Genomic DNA, 10,871 nt, shown 5'->3' on the forward strand with positions numbered 1-10,871 from the left:
TTCCTTTTCTCCTTTGCTTTTCACTTTTCTTCTTTTCACAGCTATTTGTAAGGCCTCCCTAGACAGCCATTTTGCTTTTTTGCATTTCTTATCCATGGCGATAGTCTTGACCCCTGTCTTCTGTACAATGTCACGAACTTCCATCCATAGTTCATCAGGCACTTTATCTACCAGATCTTGTCCCTTAAATCTATTTCTCACTTCCACTGTATAATCATAAGGGATTTGATCCAGGTCATACCTGAAAGGTCTAGTGGTTTTCCCTACTTTCTTCAATTTAAGTCTGAATTTGGCAATAAGGAGCTCATGATCTGAGCCACAGTCAGCTCCTGGTCTTGTTTTTGCTGACTGTATAGAGCTTCTCCATCTTTGGCTGCAAAGAATATAATCAATCTGATTTCAGTGTTACAGATGGTGTAAGCTTCAGCAAACTCATTGTTTTGAACTTCAGTCTCCTCAGCTATAGAGTTTTATAATATAGTGTATTATACTAGAAACATAGCGATTACTTTGAAGTTGTGAGTTAAATGAAGAAAACTATGTTGATAGCTTCGTGCAGTGGCTGTACATAGTAGTGGTGAATAAATGGTAGCATTTTATTTACACCCAGGGCTCTTTAGGCCCACTTATCTGCTCAACAGTACTGAAAGCTTTGTCTGAGAGACCTGGTAATGAAACCTCCTAAAGAACCCATAGGAAGAACTTGTCATCGGTATTTGGGCCATTATCAGGAGATACTCAAAAGGTTGCTAGAAGATCCTTCTAAAAATTTTCTCAGATTATGAGGTGGGGTGAATGTTATGGAGAATCTCTTGTCCATTATTTTTCTGTTATTATCAAATAAGATGAAACATACTGAAGTTAACTTTTATGCAGAGTACATCATGAGAAATGCTGGACTGGAAGAAACACAAGCTGGAATCAAGAATGCTGGGAGAAATATCAATAACCTCAGATATGCAGATGACACCACCCTTATGGCAGAAAGTGAAGAGGAACTAAAAAGCCTCTTGATGAAAGTGAAAGAGGAGAGTGAAAAAGTTGGCTTAAAGCTCAACATTCAGATAACAAAGATCATGGCATCCGGTCCCATCACTTCATGGGAAATAGATGGGGAAACAGTAGAAACAGTGTCAGACTTTATTTTTTGGGGCTCCAAAATCACTGCAGATGGTGACTGCAGCCATGAAATTAAAAGACGCTTACTCCTTGGAAGAAAAGTTATGACCAACCTAGATAGTATATTCAAAAGCAGAGACATTACTTTGCCGACTAAGGTCCGTCTAGTCATGGCTATGGTTTTTCCTGTGGTCATGTATGGATGTGAGAGTTGGACTGTGAAGAAGGCTGAGCGCCGAAGAATTGATGCTTTTGAACTGTGGTGTTGGAGAAGACTCTTGAGAGTCCCTTGGACTGCAAGGAGATCCAACCAGTCCATTCTGAAGGAGATCAGCCCTGGGATTTCTTTGGAAGAATGATGCTAAAGCTGAAACTCCAGTACTTTGGCCACCTCATGCGAAGAGGTGACTCATTGGAAAAGACTTTGATGCTGGGAGAGATTGGGGGCAGGAGGAGAAGGGGACGACCCAGGATGAGATGGCTGGCTGGCATCATGGACTCGATGGACATGAGTCTGAGTGAACTCCGGGAGTTGGTGATGGACAGGGAGGCCTGGCGTGCTGCGATTCATGGGGTTGCAGAGTCGGACACGAATGAGCGACTGAACTGAACTGAACTGAGAATGGATTCTAGTGCTCTGATCAGATGGCTTCTGGTGACAAGAGATTGTTGAGCAGAAGTGATTATCATTTTGGTTAGGAACTGATTCTTAGGATGCAACCATATCAGTAAATGGGTTAAATTTCTTTGGGTTTTTTCAATTATGTGTACAATAAATCATGATTTTCTGTGCTTGAAGGGAGAATTGTCCTGTTGATGTGAAACCTCTTCTTTTTAAACCTAGTGAAAATGAGCCAAATTTTTTTTTAAGTAGTCACCAACACTTCTCATCACCGAGGAATCTGTTTACATACAGACATTTTTACACATCAGTCAGATTTATTATTTGCATATTTAATTAAGATATTTTCATTAAAACTTAATATTTTATGGATAACAGTTATAGCAAGAAAGATTTTCATTTAGAATAGTAATAGGATGCTTTCTTTTAAAATAAATGTTTACAAAGAAAAAATAAGAGAACTGACTTAGTAACATTTTTAAATACAATGAAGTAAAATAGAAGAGTGGGTGGCTCACAGATACGACAAAAATATAAACCTTACAGCATCTGAAGTCCTCGACATGGTCTCTGTACCGGATTCAGCAGTGTTTCCCAAACTAAGTTTCATGACCATCTGGAATATCAGAATGTAACCTTATTTGGAAATAGTCTTTGTGGATAGTTAGCTAAGATGTGGTCATATTGAATTAGGGAGGCCCTAAATCCAATGACTTCCTTATAGGAAGACCATGCATAGACACATGGGGGGAAGGGTCCACGACAGTAGAGGCAGAAATTGGAATGATGTAGTGCAAGCCAAGGAACCCCAAGGATGGCCAGAAGCTAGGAGAGAAACATAAGACAGATTTCTCTCAGAGCCTTCTGAAGGAATCGACCCCGTTGACAACTTGATATTTGACTTCTGGCCTCCAGAACCATGAGACTAGATTTCTGTTATTTTGAGGCACCTGGTTTGTGGTAACTTGTTAGAGCAACTAGTATGAAACTAATACAGCCTCCCTTCCCAGGTCTGCCTATTATACTCATTCTTAATATTTTCTGAAGATGCATGGTACTTCTCAGGCTTCTGTTCCAGGCCTTTCCCTCTGATTGGAATGCACCTTATCTTCTCCTTTTTCTTTTTCTCTCACACCATCTGTTTGTAGACCCTGCTCAAATTTACTGCCTCAGAATCCTTTCCTCCTCTGCTCTCCTACTTCATCTGTGCACAGTCCATCCTCTGTGTACAACATCTTCCCAAGATGTTGTACATAGTTTGTTCTGTGTCTGCATTTCTAGTAACTCATGTCCTTCTTGGGAGCTGGGACAGTTTTATCTTTATATGTTTCCTACTTTGACTATGATGGGCACTTAATTGACTTCCATTAAATATTCAATATTGAAAGTTTCTCTTTTGTTGTTGCTGTTTCTGTCTTTTAAAGTGAAAGTGAAAGTGAAGTCACCCAGTAGTGTCTGACTCTTTGAGACCCCATGGACTATAGCCTACCAGTCTTCTCCGTCCATGGGATTTTCCAGGCAAGAGTACAGGAGTGGGTTGCTATTTCCTCCTCCATGGATCTTCCCGACCGAGGGATCGAACCTGGGTCTCCTGCATTGCAGGCAGACGCTTTATTGTCTGAGCAACCAGGGAAGCCCTCTTTCCAAGCCTATTTCTTTCGTTCTTTTTGGAAGATGTGTACAGAAATGAATGTTACTTTGAGAGACAGAGACACAGATATAGAGAACAAATGTTTGGATATCAAGGAGGGAAGGAGAATGTGGAATGAATTGAGAGATTGGGATATATATATATACACACTAATATGTATAAAACAGATAACTAATGAGAACCTACTGTATAACACAGAGGATTCTACTCAATACTCTCTGGTTACCTAAATGGGAAGGAAATCCAAAAAAGGAGATATATGTATATGTGTAGCTAATTCACTTCGCTCTACAGCAGAAACTAACACACCATTATAAAGCAACTATACTCCAATAAAAATTAATAAAACAGTTGTTAAAAAAGAATGCTACTTGAATATAAAAACAGGCCATTTTGAGATACAAAGTTAGCCTTTGCTGTTAGAAACTAGCCTTGCTGTTAGAAACTGCTATTTTAAATTTGTTTAATTTAGAACTTAATTTTATTTTATGAGGTTAAATAGTAGAGTAAAAGGAATAAGCCAATAAATAACTGTCTTGAAATTCTGGAGATGCCTTCACTGAAGGCTCTTAAAAGTAAGGTCATTGTCAGCAAATCAGAGAAATATTGAGATGAGTTCACCATATTAAAGCCATGAAAAGCTTTTGTGCCCAGAATTATTCTTCATGATTTCCTACCACAGGTGTGGGAAATGGGTTAAGGGAAAAATTTTGGGGAAGAGGTCGAAAACATTTTTCAATCCATAATCAGTTGAGAGTGATAATAAGATAGCTGTCATTTAAAGACTGAGAAAGGACTTTGCTCTAAGGAAAGAAAAGGAATTACGAAAGTGGAAGACCAAGCATTTCAAGGATTCTATCTATTTTATTATCTTGTGTTTTTAGAACTATCTTCTGGCATCACAGCATTGACCACTAGTTATAATCATTTATTATTCACAAAAGGGAGGAAAAACATTGACTCCAACAGATTCTTAAACCATAAGCCAAAATCCTAATGAGATTATGTATTTGAAAAAAACTGACTGTGGTTGTGTTCTTAAATACCAGTTTTAATAGGGAAAGAAAAAATATTACCAACGTGGCTTTTGGTAATAAATTTAGGTTTCCTGAAAGTTAGATGTAGTTGCAAGATGGCTTTCAATGGGCTCTGTCATAAAAAGTTTTTACAGAGTATTTTTTTTTTTTTAATCTGTAGGTGAAGTGGTAAGGAACCCGCCTGCTAATAAGTGGGAGACATTGGTTTGATTTCTGGGTCAGAACTATCTCCTGGAGGAGGAAATGGTATCCCACTCTAGTATTTTTGCCTGGGAAATCCCATGAACAGAGGAGCCCGATGGGCTACAGTCCATGGAGTTGTAAAGAGTTGGACATGACTTTGTGACTAAACAACAGCAAGAAGAAAGGATCACCCCTCTGCCAGAGGTGTTCTAGCTGCTTTCACTGGCTTGGTTCTTATATGTAGCCTCTACCAGTGAGTCTGGGATTATCCTGCAAAAAGAATATTTCAGGAATTGCAGTTCTCCTTTTTATTTTGGGGGTGATGCTCATTTCTAGCATTATCTAAAACGTCTAGTGCATACACCCCAGTAAAATTCATTACGAGAGAAAAGAATTTGGTGAGCTGCTTCTGACAGTCTAAGGCTACAAATAAATACAGTTGATGGTTTTGGGGTTTAGATTCTGTTAGTTGTCTATTGCCCATAACTTTTTTTTAAAGATTTTTTTTCTTATGATTCTATGGGTTGAGGGAGTGGACTTATTTAGCTGGGTGGTTTTTCTTCCTCATGACGTCAACTATGGTTACTCAGTTCTCTGCGTTCAGTTGGCATCTTGGCTGGACTAGAAGTTTTGGGGAAACTTCACTCCAATGTCTTATGCTTTGCTGTTTCTCCATGTGTCCTCTTCATGTGGCTAGCTAGGGTCTCCTTAACAGCTTGGTAGTCTCAGGTTAGTGAGACTTCTTAAACTGAGCTGGCTTCGAGAGGAAAATCAGCAGTTGCCAAGAGTTTGGAGTCTAGGCTTGGATCTAGCACAGTGTCACTGCCACCCTAGGTACAAGCCCAGCCCAAATTCAGGGAAGGTGAGTAGACTTTCCTTTCTGACAGGAAGAGTGACTTGCTGTTTTTACAGGAAGGGAAAAAATTGAAGGCAGCCATATTTGAAGGCTATCTAACACAGGCTCATTGCTACTTAAATTAGTACTACTTAATTTAGTAGTTTAATTTTTCTCATACAAATTCAGCTCCCTTTGAGCGATTTTACATTCAGTTGCCAATTTCAGTCAGCATATTCTGGTCCTTTTGGAAAGGTGGTCCTAATTATTAATAATTAATATTGTGTAGTTAGACCTTACTAAGTGCTCAGCTGTGACTTCAGTTCTTTATGTATATGATCAAGTCCTTAAAACAACTCTGAGAAAGTTATTATTCTATTTTAATAAAAAACTGAAATGTTGAGCAAGCAAGAGCAAGCAAGCAACTTGGTCAAGTGCTCACAATTTATAAAGTTGTAGAGCCAGGTTTGAAAACTAGAGCATCTTTAAGCTTGGTGCTTTTGCATTGAAAAGTGATAGTTTTTTTAGGTCCATTTTGAAATTTCTATTCAAAACTGCTGTAAAATCCTGCTGCACCAAACTTGTTGATTTCCCTAAGTTCTGCTCACAGAATTTCCTTGAAATAGATGTTTCTGTTCTCGGAATGCAGACCAGGACAAAGGTCTATGAGATATTTTCATTAATGGAAACTCCCAACCTTTATGATTTATGGAGTCTCTAAAAGCAAAATTATTTTGGGGGGACTTCTGCAGTTCTTTACTGGGCTTCCCTCGTGGCTCAGAATCTGCCTGCAATGAGGGAAACCTGGGTCAATTCTTGGAATGAGAAGATTCGCTGGAGGAGGACATGGCAATCCACTATAGGGTTCTTGGCTGGAGAATCCCCATGGACAGAAAAGCCTGGAGGGCTAGAGTCTATGGGATCACAAAGAGTCAGACACAACTGAGCAACTAAGCACAGCAGTTCTTTACAGCAACCCTAGAATCATTCCCATTTTCACGTACTACCTACCTGAGCAGTATGGAAGATATTTCCACATCCCCAGGTCTTACTATTTTCTTGTCCAATATTAGCATATCTTAATTATATTTTTACTGCTAAAGTATTAGGCTGAGTCTGTCCAGAATACAGAGAATTTTTCAGTAGGTTAAACAAATATAAGACTGGCTTTTACTATTTTAAGTGTTAGATTCTTGTCATGTTCTCTTGTGAACTTTAGTCTGTTAAATTCTCTACTACATTCCTTCAGGCCATTAGTACTTTCTGAGCCTTTCTGTAATTCACTTTGATGTTAATATTTTGTGTTTCTGGTCATGTATTTACTGTTCACCATCATTAAAAATAGTTAAATTGCTCAATCACAGGCTTTGGATTTTTATTATAATTCTTTAATTCCCTGAAACCTGTTTCTGTGATAAAAATACCAAATATATCCAGAAATTTGGATGTTTAAATATTGCAATTCTCTTACATTTTTTTATTTTTCAGAGGGTACAAGAATTTAGAAGTGGTAAAGATCATAAAAAGGCCATTAAAAGTTTGACTTCCAGCTTTTATACCATGAGTAAAAGAGTTGGACAGGCATGATGACACCGTATTCTTATTTCAACACCTGGGTGGAGATTTTAATTCATGGTTGAAATTGGTGCTGTATCTTAGACCTAAAATACTGGAGGATGAAATCCACTTTGTCTGATATTAGTATAGCCACTCCTACTTTCTTTCAATTTATATTAGTGTAGAATATCTTTTTCATCTTTTTACTTTTTTTTTTTTTGCCGCAGCATAGAGTTTGGTGTTACCTCATTTTTTTTCCTAATGTAATTATCCCTGCTTTTTAGTTGTGTTTTTTAAAGACTATTTACATTTAATATGGTTCTTGGTATAATTGTGTTGAACTGACTATCTTGCTTTTGTTTTCTGTATGTCCCTTCTCTTCTATGTTCCTTTTATACTCCTTTTCTTTTCTTTCAGATTAATATTTTTATGGTTCTTTATTATCTCCTTTGTCTTATTAATTATATCTTATTTTACTGGTTGTTTTGGAGTTTATATTATGTATCTTTAATATTTCATAGTCATTCTTTGCTGTTGTACACTTACACTGTAAGAGACTGACAATAGTATACTTTCACTTTTCTTTCCTTTCCTGGCCTTTAAGCTATTGTCATACCTTTCATTTTTGTGTATGTTGAAATGCATACAAAATCTTGTTACTATTTTTGGGGGGGGGGGCTTTAAACAGTTGATTATCTTTTAAAGATATAAATTTTAAAAGTCTTTATATTTACATTTGTAGTTGCTATTTCTAATGTTCTTCCTTCTTTTGTGTACATCCAGGTTTCCATCTGGTATAATTTTCATTCTGTTTGAAGCACTTTACTATTTCTTGTCACGCAGGTCTATTGGTGATTAATTCTTTCAGTTTTTTATGTTTAGATCGGTCTTTGTTTCACCTTCATTTTATTTTCGCTGTCTCCTACTTGCTTCCCTCTTCCCCACCCTAGTCTGCACTTTAAAAATATTGTAGTTTCCTAGCTTACATTGGAGAAGGCAATGGCACCCCACTCCAGTACTCCCGCCTGAAAACTCCCATGGACGGAGGAGCCTGGAAGGCTGCAGTCCATGGGGTCACTGAGGGTCAGACACGACTGAGCGGCTTCACTTTCACTTTTCACTTTCATGCATTGGAGAAGGAAATGGCAACCCACTCCAGTGTTCTTGCCTGGAGAATCCCAGGGACGGGGGAGCCTGGTGGGCTGCCATCTATGGGGTCGCACAGAGTCGGGCACGACTGAAGCGACTTAGCAGCAGCAGCAGCAGCTTACATTGCTTCCGATGAAAAATCTGGTTCTCATCCTTTGAACATAAGGTGTCTTTTTTCCCCCCTCCTCTGACTACTTCTCACATTTTCCTTTTTATCACTGATCTTAAGCAATTTGCTTATGATGTGTCTTAGTTTTCTTCACTTTTCATAATTATGATTGGAGTACACTGAACTCCTTGGGGGTTTCCTCCCCGCAAGGAATTTATTTTGGCAGACCTGGGGATGGGAAGAGCCCTGTGTCTAAAAGAAAGTATTGGGCTTCTTAATGGTGAAGCATGACTGATTCTGGTGATGTAGAACCCGGTAGGGGCAGCAGCAACTTGATTTTGTAATTGTGAAACTTCTTGGCCATTGGCAGATGGCACCTTTTGGCTGTGATCTCCTCCACCATGATGATCTGGATTGAGTGCTGGACACCCATGAGCTGATAGCATTGAGTGACATTGCCTGTGGTAGTCAGGTCCCAGTAAACCTGGTACATGTGGGTGCCACTGCAGGAGCTGTCGTGCAGTCAGATGCTGAAGTTCCTCACCTGACGGGGGATTTCTTGAACATCTGCCTACAGGAGACAGTTTCCCTGAAGAATTCATCTTCTTCAGTTGAGATGCAAAGTATCAGAACTTGAAACTTGGAATAATTAGGTGCAAAGATGCAAAGATTTTTATTTGATAGAGGCGTGATAAGTGGCATTTGGGGGTGGGCAGGGAGGCTCCTCCCCACACCTTGTACTCTCATAGTGTGCCTAAGGCCTTCATGACACTCTCTCCATGCTGGCCACCACACACAAAAGGCTTATGATTTTTTCAAATTAGAAAAACTTAGCCATTATTTTTTCAAATATTTTTGCTCCCTACCCTCAGGGATGCCAGTTATATTTAGCCATTTGATGTTGTCTCATGGTTCGTTGATGCTTTGTTCATTTATTCCTCGTGTGTGTTTTTTCCTGTCTGTTTCATTTTGGATGGTTTCTATTGCTATACTTTGTAGTTTATTAATCTCTTCTGATCTGTTAATCCCATACACTATATTTGTCATCTCATGTATTACAGTTTTCATATCTAGAAGTTCAATATGTGTTTCTTCTTAACATCTTCTAGGTCTCCATTTAACATGTTCAGTCTTTCTTCTATCACTTTCCCTTGATAATTCTGTCAGTTTTTTATTTTTATAGTTATAAGCTATATTGTATTAGGTATTGTATTGTATTAGGTTAATACTTTGTGCATGCATTTATACATGTGTGTGTCCAAGTATATGTGTTTTTGTGTGCACACATGCACATGTACATATACCAATACATACACACACACACACACACACACACATAAGTGAAATCTTCTTGTGGAATTTTTCTATTTCTTTTAAAACTTTTTGCTTTATTTTGTACTTTGATACTAAAATTACTAAAAATCACTAAATTACTATTTTCCTCTGGTTAGTATTTGCCTTGCCAATCTTTCCTATATTCTTATTTTTAATCTTTCAAGCTCTGTTTTCTCTTCTAAGCAGTATAGAACTGAAATTAATTTTGTTTATTCTAATAATTAGTCTTTGAATTAGAAATATTATCTGTTTATGGTATTTTAGTCATCACAAAGAATTAGAGTTGTAAAAATAGCTATGGTGGGAGAAGCAAAGACATTTAAGAACTTTTACAAAGGTCTTGTTTTTAGGTCCCAATTTTAATTTTTTCTGGCTTTCTTTCTTGAATAGAGGCTTGAATTCAAGTGATTCCCATCAAATCATCTTTTTTCTTGGCATATAGGCCTGAAAATGCTAATGGAGAAAAATGATCTTACTTTCCTAAGGTTTTCACACTTTCCCAGCCTCCTGTCTCCCATGACAATGGATCTTTTAAAGCATTTATAAACAGTATTATTTTGTATTTTGAAAGTTAATTTTAAACAATGTCAATTTGTAAAAAATATATATGTATATTTCTTAGTGTATTGATTTCTGATTGTCTCCATTTTCTTTAGTTTATGAAGTTGCTCCTTTCGGACATTTGTTTTTAGTTTACTTGACCAGTGTTGGGGTGAAATTTTTTATTCTGATAGACTATATACTGTTCAGGGTCATTTATAATAAATACAGGGTAACATGCCTATTACATAAAAATAAAATAGTTTTTGTGAAATGAATTGGAAGATGTGGCATAATTAGACAGTAGGCATTTGTATTCTATTATCACTTCAGAGCGGCAAAAAAAAATGGAGGTAATTTATTTCATCTTGGTAATGCTCCTTTCTGGTCCAACAATTTATCAGAAATGTTAATCCAGCAAGCAGTAAGTTTGGGGGGGCGGTGAGAGAGGGGATTTAAAATTAGCCTGGAAATATTGCACAACTCATTAAAAATGTAATCATGCATAAAATGAGATCAATGAAAATTTATCTAAAAGTGCAAGGAAAAGGCATTTTCTAGTATGATACTGGATTTAATAGACTGGATTTTAATTTAGTCAGTTTGCTACAAAAAAATCCCTCCAGGCTAAATAAAACAGTTTTCCCTCCCAGTTATTGTACAGACAGCTAATTTTCAGACCCTTTCCTTCTGATATTCAATCTTATCTCTTGCTGTGTATGGGTTTCTCTATA

General features: G+C 37.5%; 1 pseudogene; it reads right to left on the bottom strand.

Moving 5' to 3' along the window:
* Nucleotides 1-8,514: 8,514 nt before the first annotated feature.
* LOC138097171 (large ribosomal subunit protein eL20 pseudogene) lies at nucleotides 8,515-9,029 on the bottom strand (annotated as a pseudogene).
* Between the last annotated feature and the right edge of the window lie 1,842 nt (nucleotides 9,030-10,871).

The sequence above is a fragment of the Capricornis sumatraensis genome, chromosome 20 (genome assembly GCF_032405125.1).
Source record: "Capricornis sumatraensis isolate serow.1 chromosome 20, serow.2, whole genome shotgun sequence".
Lineage (NCBI taxonomy): Eukaryota > Metazoa > Chordata > Mammalia > Artiodactyla > Bovidae > Capricornis > Capricornis sumatraensis.